Genomic DNA, 25,272 nt, shown 5'->3' with positions numbered 1-25,272 from the left:
TAGAATAATAATACTGTACGTTTTTAAAGAAGATTTGGATTATGTTGAGATGGGCAAATGTAGCAAAAAATTGTTTCGTGAATATTTTTACGACGAATTTTCACTGGCAAAATTTGTAAATGAAAAAAAAATAGATATGTATATGTTTGCAATTCCGCTGGACGCCACTATAAGCCGGATACATCAAGCTGCGCCTAAAAATGCGATATTAGCGCCAAAAGGGGCCTTATTTTTATCGGCATATACATCAATGTTACACTGCCAAAAATAAAGCACTTTTTATCGGACCATAGAAAAATGAGAAATGTTTCCCTATTTCCTCGATTGTAAGACGTCATCGATTCTAAGATGCACCCTTGATTTAATAAAAAAGATTGGGGGAGGGGGGGAAACACTATATTAAATGTGCAGAATTTTTTTTTTAACAAGCAGACAATAGCATACATTTATCTACAATAAGGGAGAACCGGAGCACAGCAAACCAAATGAACTGGTAGAAGCAGGATTCAAAAGATCAAAAAATAAAATTTATTAACTTAAAAACAAGTACATGGACAGTCTTGGCAGGTACTCTGACGCGTTTCACGCACAGGGCGCTTTGTCAAAGAGTGATCTGCCATGATGTAAGGTGGTATTAATAAAGGGTTTGCTTTTTTCTGTACATGCTAGTTTTGACAAAGTTATGTGTAGTATGTTGTATATGTAAATTTTGTTAGTTTATTTTATTATGTTAGTTTATTTTGTCCTTTTTGCTGTAGATGTATTTTATTATTGAATAAATTTTGTTGGTTCAATCATGTCCACTATATATATATATGTCATTTGTGTTTATGTATACATGAATGGACATTAGTAATCAGTGAACATGGTTCAGGTTTACCCACTTATCTAATTTACCTATTCATCAATTAGTTATAACAGCTGTGGGTGACCCTTTATTTTTTGATTTTTTGAATCCTGCTTCTACCAGTTCATTTGTATGAGTAGGGTTTTGTGGGAGCTCAAATGCTATGACCCTTAATATCCATGATTTATTTATACAGCGGTAACCATACAAGGGACATAATGTAATTGACATATAAATGCTCAAATTCAATAATACATGAATTACACATTGATCCCTTGGTGGAAGTAACATCCATTCACCTCTCCTTAGGGCATTCCTAGAAACAAGTGTACTCACTGTTGGTCCCCTGTTGGTCCTCACGCGTGCAACCACATCCAGAATCCAGGAATTGAGAAAAGTGTTGTGTGGTATTGAGAAAAAGTGTTGTGTGGTGCACAGCAACCAGACCAGGTCATGTGGCAAATAAAAAATATATATTTATTTCAACTGCCTAAAAAACGGCAAGAGTACAGCCCTCCTGCACCTGATTACACAGTGACGTCAGGGCGCATCCTACGCCTGCGCATGCGCCTCTTGCTGGGAGAGTGGGCCGTGCCTGTGGACAGGATGACGACGGCCTCCGTTGCTAGGAGGAGGGCGGCCGCCGAGCGTCCTAGTTACTCAGACATTGTCCCGCCCCTCTACAACACACGACTCGCAGGATTGGTGTAGCCAGAGGACTGTTGCATGTTGGGTAAGATTGGGATTTTTGGCGCGAAATTCTCTGTATTGGGTTGTGTATAAATTGTTTGTGTTTTTAACGTTAGGTAACTCCTTGATAAAGTGCCAAAAGCACGAAACGCGTAGGAGGGCTGTACTCTTGCCGTTTTTTATGCAGTTGAAATAAATATATATTTTTTATTTGCCACATAACCTGGTCTGGTTGCTGTGCACCACACAACACTTTTTCTGAATACCAGTTCGTTTGGTTTGCTGTGCTCCAGTTCTCCCTTTGGGATTATCCACTCACTTGTCATGCGCATGAATGCACGCTGTGCTGGAGGTCACCTGATCTGCCTTCCATCTCCTGTTTCCTGCTGACGGCAAAGAGAGTGTACACAGAGGCTAAGCGACGCTTCATCCAGCTGAGTCTCCGGTGGTTCCAGTCACTACGACGTCGGCCACACAAGGCTACAACTGACGCAGACGGATCCTTTAACCGGAGGGGCTCTCAGACATCTGTCAGCCTTTTGGGGAGAGCTTCAGCATTCATCAACTCCCTCCTCAACAGCTGTTATCTAGCTTGGAGCTACGTCGCTGTAACGGCTTCCCCCTTCCTCCACCCCCCAGGATTTGCAAGCTGGTAACCGTGAGTACCATGCAGGCAAGATACTGGTGCTATATGTGATTAGCCAGTTGCCTTTCTGACTGCTTTACAATCATTATCATTCATTGGTGGATGTAAGGAGGGGTATAATGACTTTATTGATACACATACCTCATGTTTAGGATCTCCTGACACCAAATTCATGTACTCATATGTATTCATTGAGCTCCCATATTACTGAGGGCTGACATCAGCCCTGAGTACAAATTCTAATTTATCTACACTACATTACTCTACACTAGACTGCACTACAACTTTATGCTGCGGCCACGCTGCAGTTGAGCACGCTTGGCGAGATAATTTCAGTGATTCCCAATAAGTACAGCCACACTCATGGAGCGCGCACATGCACGTACACTCTCTAAAGATCAGTGCTTGGAGAATCATGGAAATTTGATTTTCAAGTGCTTAGCAGGGTCACATGGCCCTTCAATAACCAATGGGGAGAGAGAGACAGATACAGAATGGGGAGAGAGGGACAGTCACAGAATGGGAAGAAATAAACAGACATAGAATGGGGAGAGAGAGACAGGCAGACAGAATGGGGAGAGGGGGAGAGACAGACAGAATGGGGGGAGCGACAGACAGAATGGGGAGAGAGAGGCAGACACAGAATGGGGAGAAAGAGAGGCAGACACAGAATGGGGAGAAAGAGAGGCAGACACAGAATGGGGAGAAAGAGAGGCAGACACAGAATGGGGAGAGAGAGACAGACACAGGACGGGGAGAGAGAGACAGACACAGAACGGGGAGAGAGAGACATTATCGGATGAGCGGAGGGAATGGAGGAGGGAGAGAATGGAGAGTGATGGGGGAGGGAGATAATGGAGGGAAGGGGAAGGAGAGAATGGAAGGAGGAGGGGGAAGGAGAGAATGGAGGGAAGGGGGGAAGGAGAGAATGGAAGGAGGAGGAGGGAGAAGGAGAGAATGGAGGGAAGGGGGAAGGAGAGAATGGAAGGAGAGAATGGAGGGAAGGGGGAAGGAGAGAATGGAAGGAGGAGGGGGAAGGAGAGAATGGAGGGAAGGGGGAAGGAGAAAATGGAGACACACACACAGAGACACGGACACACAGACACACACAACTCCCTCTGCACCTCCTGAAGTTCACACAGAGATTCGACGGGGGAGGGGGGCTGCTGTGCAATGTGAAGATCCCTGGAAGGCATCTCCAGCTGATCTCTGCACTTCATGGATGGGGAGGGGGAACGGGGCCATGATAAGAGCCTTTCTGTTGCTGCACTCTAAAGATCCCGGCCAGCATCTACAGCAGCGCCCCCTAGTATATATTTTTTTTTAGTACATATATTCTAAGACATCCCTATTTCAGATGTGAAAATGGGAAAAAGGTGCATCTTAAAATCAAGGAAATACGGTAATACTGCATTTTTAGGTAAAAACTGCCATGCATCAAGTCCTGATATTTATCGGAAAGGGATAAACAGCAGAAATACCACAAATAATTTATCACTTAGTCCAGGTTGGCATTAGCCCTGTTTTTCTTTTTGTATATAATGGCCGAAATACTGGTCATTATATACATAGACAAGATGGGCTTAACTAACCTGAAAAATATGATACAATAGTTATCACAATACATTACAGTACATTTTAACCCCTTAGTAGCCCACGGTCCCTAGTCAGGAGTTTTCAGATGCAGCCACCAGTATTAGAACACTTACCAGGGAAATTCTGGGAGATTCTGGGGCAGTCTCACAGTAATTGCCTCAACATGCTCAACATTGCCTCAACATGCTCAACATTGCCCCAACATTTCTGTGAGACTTTTAATGGCCCATCGGATTAACACAGCAGGGGTCCTTGCTGCACTGCAGGGACCCCTGCTGTGTATAGCCGATGGGCCATTAACAATCTCACAGAAATGTTGAGGCACTTACTGTGAGACTGCCCCAGAATTTCCCAGGCAAGAGTTCTAATACTGGTGGCTGCATCTGTACATGACTAGCTTACAAATGGGCTACAAAGGGGTCAATATAAACATAAAACTGCACTACATGCCCACCTTAGTGGCTAGTAATGCATTGCCATGTAATGGTTTACTAACCACTAAGTTAATGAATGGGTTAACCCCTCCTTCCACCCCCCTGGGGAAATTATGCCCCCCCCCCCCTCTAGACTAATGCCTAATGCAATGCTAGGTAAAAACTATCTCTAAATCCTCTCATTGAAGCCTTTGCTGTGTGTATTATATAGTATATGAGCGTGACAATGCTAGGTAAAAACCATATTTGAATGCTGTTTTCTGTCTACCCCTAATCAAATTAAGTGTTGCCACCTAGGCAGGGAACACCCTGTGTAGAAAACCATCTGTTTGAATGTGCCTCAGATGTGCTAATTAAGCAGACATAACCACACTGTCAGGTGACTTTTTAGGCCTATATAACCCCAGATATAACAGCCTTATGCTGCCTGCAGCCCTTGTCCAAGTGGCCCATTATAAGTGGCAAGACTACTGAACAACTCAAGTTTAAAAGGAAGGACAAAAGAAGTGAAGAAGAAGTGGACACCCCCAACTGGCCCTGATTCCTGCATTTGAACTACGCTGGAAAGGAGGATATCATCTATACCAGACTGCATCATTACTGCTGTGATGCTGCCTTTACCATTTATATTTGCTGTGACTTCACTTCTCAAATTATGCACTTCTTTTTACCAGCCTCAGTATGTCTCTAACTCTATTCATATATCTCCATCTCTCCTTCCTTCCCCACTTCTCTGTTCACATGACCTCCTTTCTTACCTGTGACCTCTGACACCAAACAGCTGTATCCCCTGCACTAAAACACACCCTTACAAATCATCCTCACACATCCTCTTTCTACCCATGCTTCTCCTTGCTTCTGGGGATATCTCTCCTTGCCTTATTCCTACATGCGCTCATCCTCGCCTGCCAATTGCAACCTCTACTCCTTCTGGTATCAACCCCTCCAACCTCATACCCATCCCCTGCCACCCTCCCTCCTCTCTCCCTTTCTCCTGTGCCCTTTGGAATGCTCGCTCCCTTTCTAACAAGTTCCTCTCTGTACATGACTTTTTTCTCTCTCACTCTCTGCTCCTATTTGCTATAACTGAGACCTGGCTCACTGAGTCTGACACTGCTCTGGAAGCTGCCCTCTCCTATGGTGGCCTTTCCTTCTCCCACACTCTGTGCACTGATGGCAGGGGTGGAGGCATGGGGCCCCTGCTCTCCTCTCTCTGTCGTTACCGAACCCTTCCTATTCCTCCATCTCTTGCTTTTCCCTCCTTTGAGGCTCACACTGTCCAGATCTTCTCTCCTCTCCCTGTCCATGTGGCGGTCATCTATCACCCACCTACCTCTACTCATCCCACTTCTGCCTTTCTCTCTCACTTTGAATCCTGGCTCTTTCTTTCTCTCCTCAGACTCCCCTGTTCTTCTTCTTGGGGACTTCAATTGCCACATTGATGACCCCTCTCTCCCTTTGGCTTCCCGCTTTCTTTCTCTAACCTCTTCTTTTGGCCTTCAACAGTGGACTGCAGCCAGCACCCACAAGGATGGACACTACCTAGACCTGGTTTTCACTAAAAACTTCTCTCTCTCTGGTTTCTCCATTTCCCCCTTTCCTCTCTCTGACCATCATCTCATCTCATTCTCTCTATCTCGCTTCTCCCCTTCTCCACCTCCATCTACCCCCTGGTTCTGCAGAAACCTGCGCTCTATTCACTTACCTGACTTTGAGTCCACTTTACGCTCCTCCCTCTCCTCTCTCAGCTCTGCTACAGACCCTAACAACCTGGTCATGAACTACAACTCTGTCTTGTCCTCGTCTCTTGATCTACATGCCCCGCTTTCTCTCTGCCGCCCTCGTCCTTCTAACAATAGATCCTGGCTAAATTCCCACACGCGCATGCTGCGTTCCTCCACTCGTTCCTCTGAACGCCTCTGGAGGAAGTCTCACACTCTCGCAGACTTCCTTCACTACAAATTTATGCTATCCTGTTTCAACTCTGCCCTCTCGCAAGCTAAACAAGCCTACTTTTCTGCACTAATCAACATGCACAAGTCTAACCCATGCCGACTGTTCTCTGTCTTTGATACTCTACTCAAACCACCCTCAGCTGCCTCTCCTTCCTCCATCTCCGCTCAGGACTTTGCTGACTATTTTAAGGAAAAGGTGGAATCCATACGTCAGAACATCCCCTCTGTTTCTTCCTCCCATCCTACACCTCTTCCTAACTCTTCTCCTGCCTTCCTTGACTCTTTTTCCACCGTCTGAGAGGAGGATGTGTTGCTGTTGATCGCCTCTTCTCCCTCTACCACTTGCCCTCTTGATCCCATTCCCTCCCATCTTTTAAAACCTCTTGCTCCTACTATAATCCCTACGCTCACACACATTTTTAACTCCTCCCTCTGCTCTGGAAACTTTCCATCCTCCTTCAAACATGCAACAGTCATACCATTACTCAAAAACAGCAAGCTTGACCCTACCTGTCTTTCTAACTATCGACCTGTCTCCCTCCTGCCTTTTGCGTCTAAACTCCTTGAACGTCTTGTATTCTCTCGCTTGCTCCATTTTCTCAACACCTATTCTCTCCTAGACCCTCTACAATCTGGCTTCCGCACTGCTCACTCCACGGAAACAGCCCTCACTAAAATAACTGATGACCTCTATGCTGCCAAAGACAGAGGTCATTACACTCTGCTCATATTACTCGACCTCTCTGCAGCATTTGACACCGTGAACCACCCTCTTCTCCTTCATATTCTCCATACTCTTGGTATTCGGAACACAGCTCTATCCTGGATCTCATCCTACCTCTCCCATCGTACTTTCAGTGTCTCTTCTGCTAACACCTCCTCCTCCTCTATTGATCTCTCTGTGGGGGTACCCCAGGGCTCTGTCCTGGGACCACTTCTCTTTTCTCTGTACACACTCTCTCTAGGTGACCTAATAACATCTTTTGGGTTTAAATATCACCTCTATGCTGACGACACACAAATATACTTTTCAACACCCGACCTTACACCTGCTGTACAAACCAAAGTTTCTGAATGTCTCTCTGCTATATCATCCTGGATGGCCCTCCGCCGCCTTAAACTCAACATGGCTAAAACAGAGCTCCTCATACTTCCTCCCAAACCTGGCCCTACTACCTCCTTCCACATTACTGTTGAACTACGATCATTCACCCAGTAGCCCAAGCACGCTGCCTAGGAGTCACACACGACTCCTCTCACATTCGCCCCTCACATTCAAAACATTTCTAAAACTTATCGCTTTTTCCTCCGAAATATAACAAAGATCCTCTGTTGCTCGAATGCTAAAAGTCTGACTCAGGCCCTCATTCTCTCCCGTCTTGATTACTGTAACCTCCTGCTGTCCGGCCTTCCTGCCTCTCACCTGTTTCCCCTACAATCTATCCTAAATGCTGCTGCCAGAATCACTCTACTCTTTTCCTAGATCTGTCTCAGCATCTCCCCTCATGAAATCCCTCTCCTTGCTTCCGATCAAATCCCGCATCTCGCACTCCATTCTTCTTCCCACTTTTAAAGCTCTACACTCTTCTGCCCCTCCTTACATCTCAGTCCTAATTTCTCGCTATGCACCATCCCGACTCTTGCTTTCTTCTCACGGATGTCTTCTTTCTATCCCCTTTGAATTTAAAGCCCTCTCCCGCCTTAAACCTTTTTCACTGACTGCCCCACACCTCTGGAATGCCCTTCCCCTCAGTACCCGACTAGCACCCTCTCTATCCACCTTTAAGACCCACCTTAAAACACACTTGCTTAAAGAAGCATATGAATAGCACTGTGGATATTCTGAACACATGATACATAAAGCCTGGCCCCCTGCAGACGCACTTACCAGAACTCCCTCCTACTGTCTCTGTACGTTCTCCCCACCTAACAATTAGACTGTAAGCTCCTCGGGGCAGGGACTCCTCTTCCTTAATGTTACTTTTATGTCTGAAGCACTTATTCCCATGACCTGTTATTTATATTATCTGTTATTTATTTGATTACCACATGTATTACTACTGTGAAGCGCTATGTACATTAATAGCGCTATATAAATAAAGACATACAATACAATGTTGTGTAATCTGATCTTATTATTTCAGTAATAACGCTCCTCATTTTATTTTTACCGGGTTCCATATTAACTCCACTTTAACATAGTATGTATCCGGCACTTTGAAAGAGAGAATACAAATGTGCTCTCCTGAGATACCTGAGAAATGTTTTGTGCACACAGGTGTCTCTCCCCATGTTGTCTGAAGGTGTATTTGAGGAGATATATATATATATACAACAGTTGTTATTTTCCCGCTTTCTTCCCCCCCTTCCCCCTTTCCCCCTCCTTTCCTCCTTCCTCCCCCCCCACCCTTTCATTCCTCCTGTTTTATTAAGGATTTATATTGTCATTATGTATTATTTTTTATTTTACATGTATGACTCTCTTCAGGTATGTTGGACATTATAGATACACATATGCCGCTCTGTTATATGCACCATCAATGTTGTATCTTGGTCCATCCATCCTGTTTTGAAGCATACATCTTTCTTCATGATATTTCTTCATGATATGATATAACTACCTGTGGAGTATATCTTACCGATTCATATTATTATTATTTATATATACTGTATATATATAGTGCAAAATAAATGAGTTCTTCAGTATTAGATGATGCCTTTTATATTTGGACTAACAATTTATGTCATAGGACAAGCTTTCGAGAGTGTTCCTCTCTTCCTCTGGTCAAGCAATACTGATATACAAAGGTATTCTGTTTGCCAGTGTTTTTGGAAGGGTTCCCTCGCCTTGGCCCCGCCCACTGTCTTCACATCCACTTGATTTGCAGCCTGGGTCATGTGGGAAGGTAACCTGAGTTCCTGATTACAGTCTCCACACACTTCCTCCATGGGGCTGGCGGTGATGACGTCATATGGGGGCGGACCTTTATGGTTCCGCCTTTGACTCCCCTGACCCGCTCCTGGTTGGCTGTTTAGTGGTGACGTCACGAGTGGGGCAGGCCCTATTAGCGACGGATTCTCCTATTTATACTGGCAGTATGTGAGAGGAACCATACTCTTCGGAACACATCAGAGGTTCCTCCTACAAGGTTTTTGTGAACGTTTGGTGTATGTCCTGACAATAAAAGACAACGTTTTTATCTACTTTTGGGTCCAGCCACCGTCATTTTTTTCATTTCCTACAAGGTGTGCACTGTTTACTTCCCTTCCTGGGCAACCACTTTATTTCTTTTCCCCCTCTCATCCTCTACCTCCAACCATGTATTTCAGTCCCCCCACTCACTGTCCCGCTCTTTCTTTCTCCCCTCTAATCCTCTCCCTCCCACCATGCATTTCAGTCACCCCACTCACTGTTCCCCTCTTTTTTTTCTCATTTTCCTCCCTTGTCTTATTCTCCCCCATGTCTCATTCTCCCCGTCATGTCTCATTCTCCCCCCTTCTTACTCTTCCTCCCAGTCTCTCTCCCCCTCCTTATCACCCTCAATCCACCTCCTCCTCCACTTCAATCCCCCCACACACACATTCTTTCAATCTTCATCTTACACACACAGACACACAGTCTCTCAATTCCCCTACACACACTCACTCTCTCAATCCTCCTACACACCCACACTCACTCACAGTATTAAAGAGCTAACACTCACTCAATATACTGTGCCCTAAAGCATAACGTCAAGGGGGCGGGACATACACTCGTGTCGGAGCGAGTCCTGTCCTGTCCTGTACGGTTAGACATAAGCATTTAGCTTGCTACTAGTTCTTTTCGAGCAGAAATCGTGGTGATATCTGGCACACTAAGCATTAGCAAATGTGTGCATAGCTACACAGCAGTCCCACGTTCCTATAATTTTTTATTCTACCAGCTCCTCATGTTGTTTTTATTGGTTCAAAGTGTAAGTAGACACTACGTGTGTACTACTATTTTTTCTACCGACTGGAGCAGCTGCTATTTGTCAGGTCTGAATTGAGCAGACCCCCCCAGGGTATCTGCTTTAGGGCACAGTATATTGAGTGAGTGTTAGCTCTTTAATACTGTTATGATGCCTCTCTATAGCAGCACCTCCTAGGGAATACAGCAGTGATTGATCCACCTGGATTGCCCTACCACAGGTGATAGTAACGGTCCTTATATTTGTATACCAGTGCGGATACTTACCTGGTGTACCTACCTTGATATACCCTAGGTATTGATATATATAACACCACCCACCATTACCTTTATGTGAGCCATTTGACCGGGACAGGTGGCTGTATCTGTGACTTGATACTACCAGTTACAGACCCCAGTGGGTGTTTATTACATCTGGCTCTACCCTGCACATATCATCAAGGGGAGTAGCCCACACTTTACACATGATACCTGGTACATTTTACTTTCGCTGCGCTTTTTTGGCTCATTTTGAGTCCCAAATACTCTGGTACTTAGCGTCCCACCTATTTTAGATGAGTTACGACGCCAATAAACTGTTTTTAACCCATTCACTCCCCTCATACCACGGCACACACCTCCTCCCCTATCTATTGTATATTGTATAATGTTTGAGTGCTCTCCATTGGGGTTCTTTCTCTCCCCTAGTATTAGTTCATGTTTATCCCAGATAGCAGCACCACAGACCCTACTGTTTAGCAGTTGCGAGGGTACTCTCCTTCCCTTCCCCCTCCCCCCTCTTTCCCTCTAGTTCGCTGGTTATAGACAGGTGCAGTTTGTGCCTGGGTAAAGACAGGTGCACTTTGGGCCTGGGTAAAGACAGGTGCACTTTAGGCCTGGGTAGACACAGTAAGAATTTTAGGCTGGTTATAGACATGTGTATCTTGTGCCTGGGTATAGGCTTGAAGACTTTGTGGCTGCTTAAAGACAGGTGTACCTTGTACCTGGGGATAGTCTTGAACCTTATTTGACAATGTCTTACAGCAAAGGGAAGTTATTTCTGTTTCAGTAGATGACAATTTTCTTTTTTTTGACCTTCTTTTAGGTGCCTCTTGAAGATTGTCATCTGTACTAGATGTCTGCATTGCTTCAACCATCATTGGTGATTCAAGATTAAAGCTTCTTACTTTGGATAAGTCATCACTGGATACATGTAACACCTCCATTTGTGGTGACAAAATTCAAGCATAGAAAGAGCCTTCATTGTTGCCGCTAAAGTGGCCTTCATTTCCTGTAGAGTCTGGTTGAAGATTATTCACTTGTAGTAGAGTGTTTACAAGAGTTTTGAGTGTGATATTCATGATATGCAATTCTTCTGGGATTTTTAAGATGATATTTTTCATTTGCCGCATTTCTGATGCCATAGTTTGGTGTACTCCCATTAGTTCCTGATGGTGGGTATTTTGTATTAAAATCATCCTTGATTCTGACGCATCAATTGCTGCCAAACTGTCTTGTTGATTCCTGGCATGATGTACTCGACGTGCTTCTGTTAATACTGGACTCTGATGATCATGACGTTCAATCTCTATGTATCAAAGAAAAAAATTTCAATGAACATTTGACATTGTTAACATGTTTTTATGTCAGCATGTGTTGACCAAAATGATGAGATTTTACATTAAAAAAATTATTCTAGACAAAAACCTTTCACAAATAACTTTCTATATGGCATTATTCAGCAACAGTTAAACATGATTAATTGAGTGAATGGTGACATGTGGCTTGATAAAAATTATTATGCACATACCCCTTATCATATATGTAAGTTATTATGACACCCCCCTGCAACATAAACAATCTACATATTTTGTAAGGGGATTGCATTAAAATTCAAATGTGTAAATTCTAGTGACATCTTTCCTTTGCTACATTATGCTGCTGGCTGGGATAGCAGTGACATCACCAAGTCTGAAAGCACGAACACAGGCTGTCCTGCATAATTTGGCACACAACTGGGGTGCCATGGATCATCAAAATGTGTGTGTTTATTTTGATGTGTGTGTACATTTAAAAACGCTCATCAACAGTGGAAGTGAAAACATTTTGACTACACAAGCACAAATTTTTGGAGACTGTTTAACCACCATTTTGTGCACCTATGAATGACATCCAACACTAAGACACACACAGACACACACACAGACACACACACTGTCATGGAACAGGAATACCCCTGTCTGCACTTCTGTTTCACCCCCCCCCTTTCCTCGCAGCCCTGCTTGCCAGCTTATTAGTGCCAGCTGTATGTGTTTGGTTCTGCACACAAACACAGTGCTTGTGTGATAAATACAGTGCCATTTCCCCTCTCCCAGCAGCTTGCTGTATTAGAGATGCAACATTATTGCTACATGTTGTAGCTCCCCCAGACACTCCTGTGAGTTGCCATTGCAGCCCCAGCTTTTCTCTCAAATGGGCTAGTCTGCTTTCTCCCCCTCTGCTCTGCCCACAGATGGTCTGTCCCCAGACTATCTTACTACCCAGCATACATTGCCATTTCCTTTCCACCACACCACTGGACTCGTGAGTACCTTGCTGTAACCCCTGTAATGGTGCTGCAGGATTATCTTTTCACCTCCCTTTACTACTAAGCACACACAGAGATATTTAGACCTACACCTCTACACAAGAGACTGTATTTCCCTGCTTTCTCCAAAATAAAGTAAGAAAAGAAACAGACCTTGTCGTGCTTGGAAAAGAGGGCCGAGTTGACACTATCTGAGCTAAGTCATCACCACGTGGCCCTCTGGCTTCCAGAAGAGTGAAAAGATATCGTGTGCCTTACAGACACTTACATGAGCTGCTACTCCAGACTCCATGATAAAATAGGGCAGCCTCTGCAGACAAAGGAAGCACCAAGTAGCTCAAACTGCACACAGCCTGCAGCCTTAACAGACAAGCAGCAGCCTACACTGCACAGCAGCTTTGCAACAAACAGTGCTTCTCACACTAAACCTAACTGCCTTTTTCTCTGTCTGAGTTCACCCTCTGCACAGCCCCATAGTGAGGATCCACCATCTCACCTACCCCTGCGCACGTCCCCACGGCTAGCGCCATCAAGGGCCACGCCACCGGACACCCGCCAGGACACGGGTCGGAGCCACCGGACACCTGTGAGTACAGCTACCACTACGCTGCACGCTGCAGGACACCGTTCGGCATCATCTGAGACAGACGCCCATCGCTGACAAGGTAAAAGACCGCACGCCACACGCACTGGCAAAAGGCCTACACACACCTACAGCATGGCAGAACTCAGAGCCTCACCAGACATCACGCAGGAAAGCGATCACTCAGACACAGAGAACGCCGCGCAACCGCAACAGGCGCAGGCAGGCGCAAGGCCCAAACGGACAGTCACACTGATACAAAAGGCCCGCGAAAAATATGAGACTGACATTGAAGCACACCGCGAAAAGTTAGAGAAGGCCTGGGAGGACACTGGTCGTGAAATATGTAACGTTGCAAGTACTAGCGATCAGGAGAAACAAATTAGGCATGCTACAGCCCAATTGAGGTCAAGTCACAAATGCTACCAAATGCTGTCACAAACATATCTCACCTACCTAAAAAGAATTAACACGGAGGAAAGCCTCAGCGAATGTGACCAGCAGGAGGCAACTGACCTGGAGCGTGACGGCTTCGTGCAGACCACTATCACTGAGGCCGAAGACCAGAGAAAGGACCTTTTGCTGGAAACTGCATCACAGCGCTCCAGCACATCCAGACACTCATCAAGGTCAGCAAGATCAGCGCAATCTCACGCGTCTAGCGCAAGCGCAAACGCTACCAAGGCGCGAGCCACCGCAGAGGCCGCACGTGCTAGGGCCGAATATGGTCGGAGAGAGGCAGCCGTAAGGGCAGAAAAGGCGCGCATAGAAGAGGAGGAGCAGTTCGCCTCCGCTGCCAATGCCACCACCGCTGCTGCCGCCTCCGCTGCCAATGCCGCCGCCGCTGCTACCGCTGCCGCTGCCAATGCACGTAGAAAGGCCGAATTAGACGCGGATCTAGAGGCTCTAAGCAAAGAAGAGGACGCCGCTGCCGCCACAGCCCAAGCCGAAGTCCTAGAAGCAGCTGTGAGACAGGACGGCGGGAGCTACCGTATAGACGGATAGCCTCAGAGGATCCAGCCCAACGCACTGAAGATTACGTAAGGAGCCTCTTCAGTGTAAACACCAGCGCACCATCTCAACACGGAGGGAGTGACACCACAGACACCGAAGACTTGCTAGGTCCATGAGGAGAAGACGCTGCTCCGTCAATGGCACATGCTGCCTGGGATTGCCACAGCCGCAACAGTGATCCGCACGCCAGCGCGCACACGGATGCACTACAACGGGCTCACCATCCAGGTACACCCACACGGGGAAACACAGCCCCTCACACCGACCAGCAGTCATCACGCGTCCACGCCAAGGAAGAGGCTACCGCACGGACCCTCCCAACAACTACCTCAGAACGGGACAAACACGCCGATGCCTCAGGTCTGACAGACATAGCCAAGTATATGATCCGGCGCGACCTGGTACAAGCAGGGCTCATCTGCTTTGACGACCGCCCTGAGAACTACCGGACGTGGAAGTTCACGTTCAAAGACGCAATCAACAGCTTGGACTTCTCAGCAAGGGAAGAGCTCAACCTGCTATTCAAGTTCCTGGTGAACGAATCCAGAGAGTACGCGAATAGACTGCAGGCGGCAAACGCGCATCAATCCCAAGTAGGTCTTGACCTAGTGTGGGAAAGGCTAGAAGAGTCCTACGGCATCCCCGAAGCAGTCGAGGATTCGCTCTTCAAAAGAGTCGACAGCTTCCCCAAGATCACAACTAAAGACTACTCGAAGTTACGAGAGCTTGGGGACCTGCTGCAAGAACTGGAGTTCGCAAGGAAAGACCATTCCTTAATAGGTCTCAACATCCTAGACTCAGCTCGTGGAGTGAGACCCATCCTTGAGAAGCTACCCTTCAACCTCCAAGAAAAATGGATCTCACAAGGCTCCAAATACAAAAGGGAGAAGCAAGTCGTCTACCCCCCATTCTCAGTTTTCTTGAGCTTCATTCTCGAAGCAGCAAGGACGAGGAACGACCCCAGCTTCTTCTTAGGTGCGCAAACCACATACAGTGCAAGCAGCCTGAGGAACGAGAGACCAGCGATGAGATATGGTAACCCCCAAACACCCATCTCGACCCGCAGGACGGACGTGCCTCCCACGACCCAAACTACTCCCGATCAGTCGGTCGCCGGAGACAAGGAACCAAGGGACCCAAACAGGGAATGTCCCATACACAAGAAACCACACCCACTCAACAAGTGCTTTGAGTTCAGGATGAAGTCCCTAGAGGAACGCAAGAGGTTACTTGGAGAATTCGGAGTTTGCTTCAGGTGCTGCGGTTCCACGACTCACCTAGCCAGGGACTGTAAAGAAGAGATCAATTGCACAGTGTGCGAAAGTGACAAGCACGTGACGGCGTTACACCCAGAGGCGCTGACACTCCACCAACTCAAGAACCCATCCTCCGTACCGGAGCACGGCAGGGAGAAAGAAGAAGGAGAGCCAACATCCGTCACATCTCAGCGCACTGAGGTATGCGGAAAAGAAGGTGACAAAATGTCCTGCTCTAAAATATGCCTTGTCGCAGTGCACCCCCAGGGACAACCTGAGAAGGCTATTCGGATGTACGCAATCCTCGATGACCAGAGCAACCGATCGCTGGTCAGAGTTCTTCGACATGTTTAACATACAAGACGGTGCTTCTCCTTACACTCTCAGAACGTGCGCAGGGCGAATGGAGACCACAGGGAGAAGAGTGAATGGCTACACCATATGCTCAATAGACGGCAAAGTGAACATGCCCCTTCCCACACTCATCGAGTGCAACCACATGGCCACAAACAGGGACGAGATTCCCACACCAGACGTGGCACTCCATTACCCCCACCTCAAAGGAATAGCCAACCACATCCGGCCGGTAGAACAAGGCGCCAAGATCCTGCTGCTGCTCGGTAGGGACATCATGAGGGTACATAAAGTCCGTAAACAGCATAACGGACCCCACAAAGCGCCATACGCCCAAAGACTTGACCTAGGATGGGTGATAGTGGGCAACGTGTGCACCAACAAAGAGCACGGGCAAGACTACGTTGATGCCCGCAGAATGGTGGTGACAGAATGTGGACACACATCTCTCTCTGAACCATGTCTTGGCCATCTCCAAGTGACCGAAGGGCCAAGTGAAGAGAAAAGACAAGGTCATACCTCTGAGATCAACAAAGACATCCTCACTTCGAGGGGATGCGACAATGGCCTAGGATGCTCAGCAGTCCAGACAGCTAAGGATGACGAGTCGATTCCACCAAAGGAAGAAAGTAACCTCCCAAAGGTGACCGACAAAGGGATCGTCCAAAAGGCAATGGACAATCAGACAATACTCCCGCGAGCAATGGCACAACTAAGACGTACAGTTGTTCCTCGCCACAGAGTATCAAGTGACAAAGCACCCAGCTGCCACGGCTGGCACAGCCACAAAAGATTGCGCCCTACAGGTGAAGTTCCAGTGTCAAAAAGACTGTCCTCTCACACGTCTAAAAAGAGACAGACACAGAGACATTTCATAAAGGGATTTACTAGGGCAAAAGAGACTGTTCTTCGTTACGTCCAGGGAGAAAATAACCTCCCGATGGCAGTTAACAAAGAAACACAAAAGCTTTTCACCAAACTACGCGGAGATGTTCTCGTGCAAGAGAAATGTACCGATGAACTACGGTGCACAGCGTTCCAGACAACAAGGAACGATGACAAGCAAACACCATCAAGGGAAGATAGAGGATTCCCGAAGTTAACAGTCAAGGAGCTCTCTAAAGACGGACTAAGCAGTTGGGTGACTCCGCTACCATTCCGTTCACCAAGAAGGCGCTTCCCAAACAATGGAGAACATGCCATCTCTAGGTTCACTTCACACCTCTGCGACCTAAAAAGGGAACCAGAGACCAAAACCAACTTTGTGGCCTTCATCCAAAAGATATTCCTTACCGGCCACGCAAAGCCAGCACCTCTTATGAAGAAAAGTGAAGAATGTCGGTACCTCCAATCACCTGGGGCCTACCACCCTCAGGAACCCGATCAAATCCGGGTAATGTTCAACTGCAGCACTCAGCTTCAGGGAGTCTCTCTGAGAGACGCCCTCTTTACTGGACTAGATTCGACAACCAGTCTTCCAGAAGTGTTGTTCCGCTTCCGCAAGGAACCAAAAGCCATCTCCTTCTGCCGAACGCCAGGTGATAGGGCGACAAGCTACCACGACTGGCACACTTACAAGGGGATGTACTCTGTGGATAAAACTACAGAGACAAAAGGACTGTTTTCTCACAAGGCTAAAAGGAAACAGTGCCAGAGACTCTTACAAAAGACATTGTGGTGCATCAAGCTAACCAAAAGCTGTGCACCCACCTGGCTTCCCTTACTGGAAGGTTGGCCAAAGGACTTTGACGCCAGTGGTACCGGCCGGTATCACCTTGCTATGGGAATATGGACCTTTGCATTGTTATGTTATGTTTGCATTGCACATATGTTCCACATAGCCTGTCATATAGTGGTATCTACAGATACCAGACGGGGAGTGTCATGGAACAGGAATACCCCTGTCTGCACTTCTGTTTCACCCCCCCTTTCCTCGCAGCCCTGCTTGCCAGCTTATTAGTGCCAGCTGTATGTGTTTGGTTCTGCACACAAACACAGTGCTTGTGTGATAAATACAGTGCCATTTCCCCTCTCCCAGCAGCTTGCTGTATTAGAGATGCAACATTATTGCTACATGTTGTAGCTCCCCCAGACACTCCTATGAGTTGCCATAGCAGCCCCAGCTTTTCTCTCAAATGGGCTAGTCTGCTTTCTCCCCCTCTGCTCTGCCCACAGATGGTCTGTCCCCAGACTATCTTACTACCCAGCATACATTGCCATTTCCTTTCCACCACACCACTGGACTCGTGAGTACCTTGCTGTAACCCCTGTAATGGTGCTGCAGGATTATCTTTTCACCTCCCTTTACTACTAAGCACACACAGAGATATTTAGACCTACACCTTTACAACAAGAGACTGTATTTCCCTGCTTTCTCCAAAATAAAGTAAGAAAAGAAACAGACCTTGTCGTGCTTGGAAAAGAGGGCCGAGTTGACACTATCTGAGCTAAGTCATCACCACGTGACCCTCTAGCTTCCAGAATACACACACACAGACACGTGAAACTACTAATAGTGTAGTGCAAGTTCAAAACAGCCATGCTTCTTCACAGTGGAGCAAAAAAGAACAACATTTACGACAAGGGTGGCTTGTGTCTGTGTGCAGAGAGAAGACCCGTGCATGGTGCAAGCATAGTGAAGCAGAAACGACGTGCATTTTCTGTGCTGCGCCCAACACTATTGTGCCCACTGTCGTTTCATGGCAGAGCCAGCCACAACAGCATAACTAATGTATACATACACATTTAGCGCAAACATAGGTAACATGTAATATTATAACATAATGAATGGTGGTGATAGGCCGACTTTTGAAGCACATTATGTTTAAATAAATGTTACTATACCAATTATATTCCATATTTTACAATAACAAAGAGTTTGTGAGTATGTAATGTTGAACATCAAATACGAACATTAGTATAGTCAATATATTCATTTAATAAGAAATGAAAGAATATTTGTATTTGAGACGTTAACATCATAGTGACCTTACATAGTAGCAAGGTTGATGATTTTGACATGCTAATTTGTGAGCCATAACTTCACAAACCCTGTTATCTCTTTGTGACATTTCTATGAGTGCAACATCATGTGTCAAGTTGGTATTAATAAGTATGGCCATATCACCAACATGTGCATGTGATTTATGTTAATACATATGTTTGTGGTTCCCTACAAATGAACACATTCTATAATCATAACATTATAGCCTCACCTTCCAGTAGTGATGATGCCAAAGAAGAATCAGGTGTGCCCACCTCTTCTTGTCTGTTGTGACGCACAGGTGTAACTATATGAATAAACAAAAACATACGTTTGACAAGAACACTTTTGTTAATGAGAGAAGCTTAAATGGGAGTAGTTAAGATGAATAAAATGGGTATGATTGTATTAGGCCTTATTTTCATTAATAACATCTGTATATGATACATGTTCCATGTGTCCAAATAATGCACCTAAAGGGAAAAAACTGTGTATGTAAGTACATAAGATTTGAGAATTAATATAATTAAGGATTATTTGAAATTAATTGATAAGATACAACATCACAGCAATGGTTCTGGTACAGTTTGTCAATATCCTATAAACAAAAACATATTACACAACATTACAATACAATTTGTATACTGTCACATTATATACAACATTTTTCTACACAACATTAAATCTTGAGAAATTATTGACCTGATGGAAAAGTTTCTTCATATACGCCTATATCTCTATCACCAGGCAAACCAGATATTACTACTGGCAACAATTTGTCTCGCAACTGCTCCTCCAAAGGTGTTAATATTACAGGTGATGCCGGTGGTCCACTTCCAGTGCCGGAAGCATGTCTCCGCCCAAATTGAATTGTTTCCTTGAAATTTCTTCGGATATCGTCAAACCGTTTGCGTCAATTTTTGTGTGTCCAGACCTGATTGCCACATGCTGACACAGATAGTCGAATATCCTCCCATAATTGTCGTCAGATTGTAGAACTGGTCCTGCCTTTAAATATAATACAATAATGGACTACTATTAATTATCTTCTTTGGTAAGTTAGCTCAAATGAGTGCGATATTGAACACATTGAAAAAAAAAAACTTTATCTGACATTTATGGCACACAAAATAAACCATACATGGGTATATATCGAAATATATACAGAATAGTGAAAATGTAGAATGATAGTCACAAGCTGTAATAATACAGACATAATTGAAAAGAATGCTTTATGACAGACATGCACAACACCAGGCCTCAAACGCCGCAAACAGGGCATGTTTTTTTAACTACATACTTGTGCACAGCTGCCTCAATTAATGTATCACTCATACTGAGCCACTAATTAAGGCATCTATGGTGAACTGGTGATATCCTGAAAACCTGCCCTGTATGCGGCAAACGACAACATGAGTTGTGCAGGACTGCTGTAGGATTACATAATGTTCTTTGTTGTAATGATGCATGAATCTGCGAAATTCAAACAGCTTACACTGTGTATTTTTGAGTGTCTTTGCTTTCAGACAATCAGCATTATGAACAACAGAGACAGGACAGGGGATTGGTCAAGAACTCAAAGGCAACAGTTGACTCCTCCCCTCCATAAATGCAACATATGAATTGAACATTATTTACAATTAGGAGTGTGGTGTGGGGGGTGTGGTGTGGTGGAGTGTGGTGTGGGGGGTGTGGTGTGGTGGGGTGGGGTGGCTGGTTATGATAACTGTTACAACTCCATTTTGATTTTGATGGCTGCTGTGTGTGTTTCGTATTGTTTGTGTACCACCATTTTGTGTGTGTACTGTATAGCAAATGTGTTGTGTGTATACACAGAGGGAGCGGAACAGTATGGATATAGATATATGCAGTGTATGCGTCAATTGATGTTGTTTAATGTATGTATAAAATTGGAGCTATTCAAATACATAGACATAACTATACAAAAATGCATATTTTAAATGTAACATTCATACCGCTAGCCTACAATAGTAATAAGCAATGACGACTCTGACATTAATGATCAATAATGTTGGTAAAGTCACTGTACTTTGCATCCGGCCTTCAACCACTGGAGCAAGGACATTATTAATGAATCTACATAACATACATTGTGTGCTGAAATCAAATATTCAGTTTTAAGACAAACTGATCATGTATTGATAAATATAATATTCTACAATCTATTACATGCATTCTATATTGAAATACATGAAGGACATTTACAGTACATACATAACATCCATTAGATACTTACATAGATGCCATGTATTCCATATGACATACATGACTTTTATTATATCAGCTATATTAAAATTATTTTAGGAATAATCATAGCAGTACAATTTGGTAGATAATCAATGAATAAATGTTCTTACCTAATAAATGACCATATAGCTGATCATAGTTGGCCACAATGCCCGTCACAAGGGCTGTATTTTCAGCCGTATTAAAGCGTTTATTTCGTGGCCCGCTTTTTTTTCTTTCTCTGAGCACGTGCAGCCTTGGCACGTGGCTGCTGCTGACTGGACTCCCCTTCTTCCAATGGAAGAGACTCCAGGAACACTGCACCATCAGACACACCACCACAACGCACCCCACCACCACCACGCACCCCACCACCACCACTACCCTTACTCACATGTTCTCTCACACGGCTACTCACATGAGCAGCACTCACCCTAGCATCACTCCCCTCTCACACGGCTACTCACACAAGCAGCACTCACCCTAGCATCACTTCCCTCACACGGCTACTCAACACGACAAGCACTCACCCCAGCATCACCACTCACACCAGTATCACTCACCTCAGCATCACCACTCACCCAAGCATCACTCCTCTGACTCCCACGCCTCCCGTCCATAACTTTAGCACTCACAAGCAACACAAAAAAAATTAAACCTCAAGCTCACTAAGCACTTTCAAACAGACAATAACAATAAGTTTCAAACAAAATATAACAGCACAAAACAAATCAATCAACAAGTATATCAATTTCTCTCAAAATGCACAGCTCTGTCCGTCACTCCCTCTCTCTCTCTCCCAACAACACAGAGAAAGAATATAAACAAATGTCACCTTTAAATAGGCCGCACATTCACGCCATTGGTTGTGTACTCGCGCGATTCAGAAACAGAACGCCATTGGCGGTGCGTGCACGCCATTGGTGCTGTGTGCACGCCATTTGAACATTCACGCCAAGCTATTCGCCATCTTGGCAAATGGTGGTGGCGCATTGATTTGCAGCGGATTCGCCCATTCCTGTATACAGCAAGTGTAACACGCGAAAAACATGGCGAATTCAAAACCTGGCTAATTCATTTTTCCGCCGCTTAGTGCATAGACCCCTAAGTCGGTAACGAACCTCTGTGGATATAGGCCAAGTGGTAAAGTTATGGGTGGGAAACTTTTATGCATAATACGGGCATATGCTGCACACCATAGAATAAAAGAAATGATACAATTACCAGGGCTTCTGACCCCTGAGCTTTAATAAAACACTGCAATACATTCAAACATCCGGTTTCATCATTAAAAATCATGGGAATAGAGCATGTAAAAAGTGCTACAGCAGGGACAGAAAAGGATAGCATGCTGTTACAAAGGCAGGCATACTGGAATTATACTCTAGATGCTGTCCTCCCTAAAGGTCTGAATGACAATCTGCCCCTAAACTGCTTTCTAACAAGCAGATCATTTGAAACATACAATAAGATTTAAAAAAAAAAAAAAATGTAATACAATTTGCCTACAGATATATCGCTGCAACTGCTGCTGTTACCTCACTGATCTGGAGCCTAAGGTGAGTGGAACTCTGTGACTATACCAAAAAAGACAAAAAGCCTCATCTTTAATTGACAGTGGTTATCAGACCAAGAGAAAAAGATTACTTTTTTAAACTTTTGAATTTCACTAATTTTTTTTGCTAATCATGCTGGGGATCGGGTGGACTAAAAGGATTGGTAATACACTCTGCTGATTCAGTTTTGTTCTCTTTTTCATATACAGTACCATGGACGCTGCAGAGGATTCCTGCCATACAAGGAACCAGTATCACTGTTAAAGTATCTGATAAGGAGACTAAAGCTACGCATGCTCGAAAACTGTTGCCTAGTGACGGCTGGATACAATGGGAGATGGTTACCAACACAACACCGATAACAGGACTTCAAAACAGTCGACGGAGACATCGGGATGACGTAATATGCCGGACGAAAAAACGCGATGACGTCAGACGCAGACCACGCGACAACAGATCAACAGACCAACGGAGACGCAAAATGGAGAACCACGAAGACGTCAGACACCGATCACAGGACCAATCAACAGAAACACCAGGAGGATGTCAGACGGCGAACGAGGGACCGCATGATTTGCAAACTGAATGTAACTAATCAGAGCAGATGCAGGACACTGGTGAGTGATTACTAACAGAAGGCACCTTGGAAATGTATGGACTATATAAGAGACACTATGGGTTAGTTGTATTATGTCACGTTTCACTTGAGAAAGGCCTGAATATACAGCTGCAGCCACGAGTATTAGAACACTTGTACCTGGGAGATTCTGGGACAGTCTCACACTAAATGTAAAGGGGGTTTAGGCTGCACTCCACAAATAAGATAAGACATACAGTTTACCGGTGCTGCTGGTTCAAGGAAGTACCTGCCAGGCAAAATCCAAAGTATACTCAGGAAAAAAAGGATCCAGCGCTAAACGGTTTTCTAAATAAAGTAAATTTATTGTGCCACACAACGTTTCGACCAATAGGTCTTTCTCAAGTGACTAGGCAGTCTCACACACAGCAGGGGGTCCCTGCAGTCCCATTCAAACTGAATGGGACTGCAGTGACCCCTGCAGTGTTAATCCAATGGGCCATTAAGAATATCACAGAAATGTTGAGGCAATGTTGCAGCAATGTTGAGGCATTTACTGTGAGACTGCCCCAGAATTTCCAAGGCAAGAGTTCTAATACTGGTGGTTGCATCTGTAGGTCAAAACTTTGTATTTATGGTTGAATAAATAGATTTATCTTTAAGCAAATCTGTAGTGCCCTCATTTGCTTTTTCTTCATTGGGAAAGTTTTATCACATTTCTTTCTGATGCACTTACAGTATAATGTTCCTACAATTCAAAAATCTTTATGAGGGATAAATAGGGTTGCCCAATAAACTAGTATAATAGTAATGCACAGGAATACTGGGACCTATAGCACATGGGAGAAAAAGAGAAAACAACACATAGTGTAATCTGTATAAAAGAACCAGCAAATCCTGCTAAAAGAATTGCACTTACAGGATAATAGCTAAAAACCAGCAATTGATCAAGTTCTTGGCTTTCTCCACAAGATGATAACCCCTCTCCATCTGTTCAACCAACTGTATCCTCCACGATATGACTTGTATCCTCCAGCACAATGACCAGATCAGCTCAGAGCCCAGAGGAATAGTATAGGAAAAATACCCAATGTACGCACAAAGTACAAATATTTAGTAGATGATAAAACTAAAAACATATGCAAAAGGATATCTCCACCGGAGAAACACACATCCGCCGAAAAAGCTAGAGACCCGGGGAGGTTAATGACCCACACTCTCCTCACAGTATAGTCCTGCTCACCAACTTTCAGTCCAAGGCCCTTCAGAGCAACGACCCACGTTCTCCGCCGGTCTGTGTATCCAGATCTCTTCTGCGTCACGTGAAATCCCCTCTCGTCTCTCGAGACATCCGTATAGCACTCAGAAGCATTCGGTCGCTCAGTGTGACAGTTCTCCAGCGTTATCCTTCCACAAGCAAAGGCTCCAACTCTGCTTCCCAACTAGTTTCGCAGATAATGGCTTCATCAGGGGAACTAGTAATAGTGTGGTGATAGCAATGAACGGTAACTGGATATTTACAATTGTTTATTGTGGCAGTATTTCTATCTGCTGGCTGGTCAGGTCACATAGGTGCTTTTCTCCTCAAGCTGCAGCTTCAAAACCCACTCCCCCTCACATCTCCCTTCAGTATGGAATTCCTCAGAGAGAAGGGGGGAGCAAGTATTTATCATGATAAATTACTTAATATTGTTACTATGGGAACGTTGTTGTCGCCAAACCCTAGAGGTAAAACATAAAAATAAACTGTATACTACAACATGGGTACGCCCCTGATTGCTCTCCCCCCCTGTTTGCGCCCCCCACCCCCTTATCTGCTCTCTTGCATCGGCAGCGTCATTTGACCCCACAACGTTATGTTGCCATTTTACGCCGCGTTGTCATGGCAATGCGTCGCCAGAATCTGGCTGAGAGCAGGTAAGAGGGCGTTACAGAGACCTTGCTCACTCCCCCGGCATTCAATTGAAATGGTGTGGGGAAGAGCATGGGGCCTCTTTAAGTTCTGCAAGTTTACGCACC

The 25,272-nt window shown here is 45.1% G+C and overlaps 2 long non-coding RNA genes across 2 annotated transcripts in view; one reads left to right on the top strand and one right to left on the bottom strand.

The window, feature by feature from the left end:
* Positions 1 to 11,802, top strand: part of LOC142485528 (uncharacterized) — a 38,979-nt gene extending 27,177 nt beyond the window's left edge. The window contains exon 2 of the long non-coding RNA XR_012798563.1: positions 11,202 to 11,802. This is a non-coding gene — a long non-coding RNA (uncharacterized LOC142485528). The remainder of the gene's footprint in view (positions 1 to 11,201) is intronic.
* LOC142485540 (uncharacterized) lies at positions 10,907 to 20,136 on the bottom strand. The gene is made up of 3 exons (XR_012798569.1): positions 19,576 to 20,136; positions 19,106 to 19,180; positions 10,907 to 11,684 (listed from the first exon to the last, which is right to left on the bottom strand). It is a non-coding gene; the product is annotated as an uncharacterized LOC142485540 (long non-coding RNA).
* Between the last annotated feature and the right edge of the window lie 5,136 nt (positions 20,137 to 25,272).

Source organism: Ascaphus truei, chromosome 2, assembly GCF_040206685.1.
Source record: "Ascaphus truei isolate aAscTru1 chromosome 2, aAscTru1.hap1, whole genome shotgun sequence".
Classification (NCBI taxonomy): Eukaryota; Metazoa; Chordata; class Amphibia; order Anura; family Ascaphidae; genus Ascaphus; species Ascaphus truei.
The sequence above is the reverse complement of the archived record's forward strand: the minus strand, read 5'-3'. Positions and strand labels throughout refer to the sequence as shown.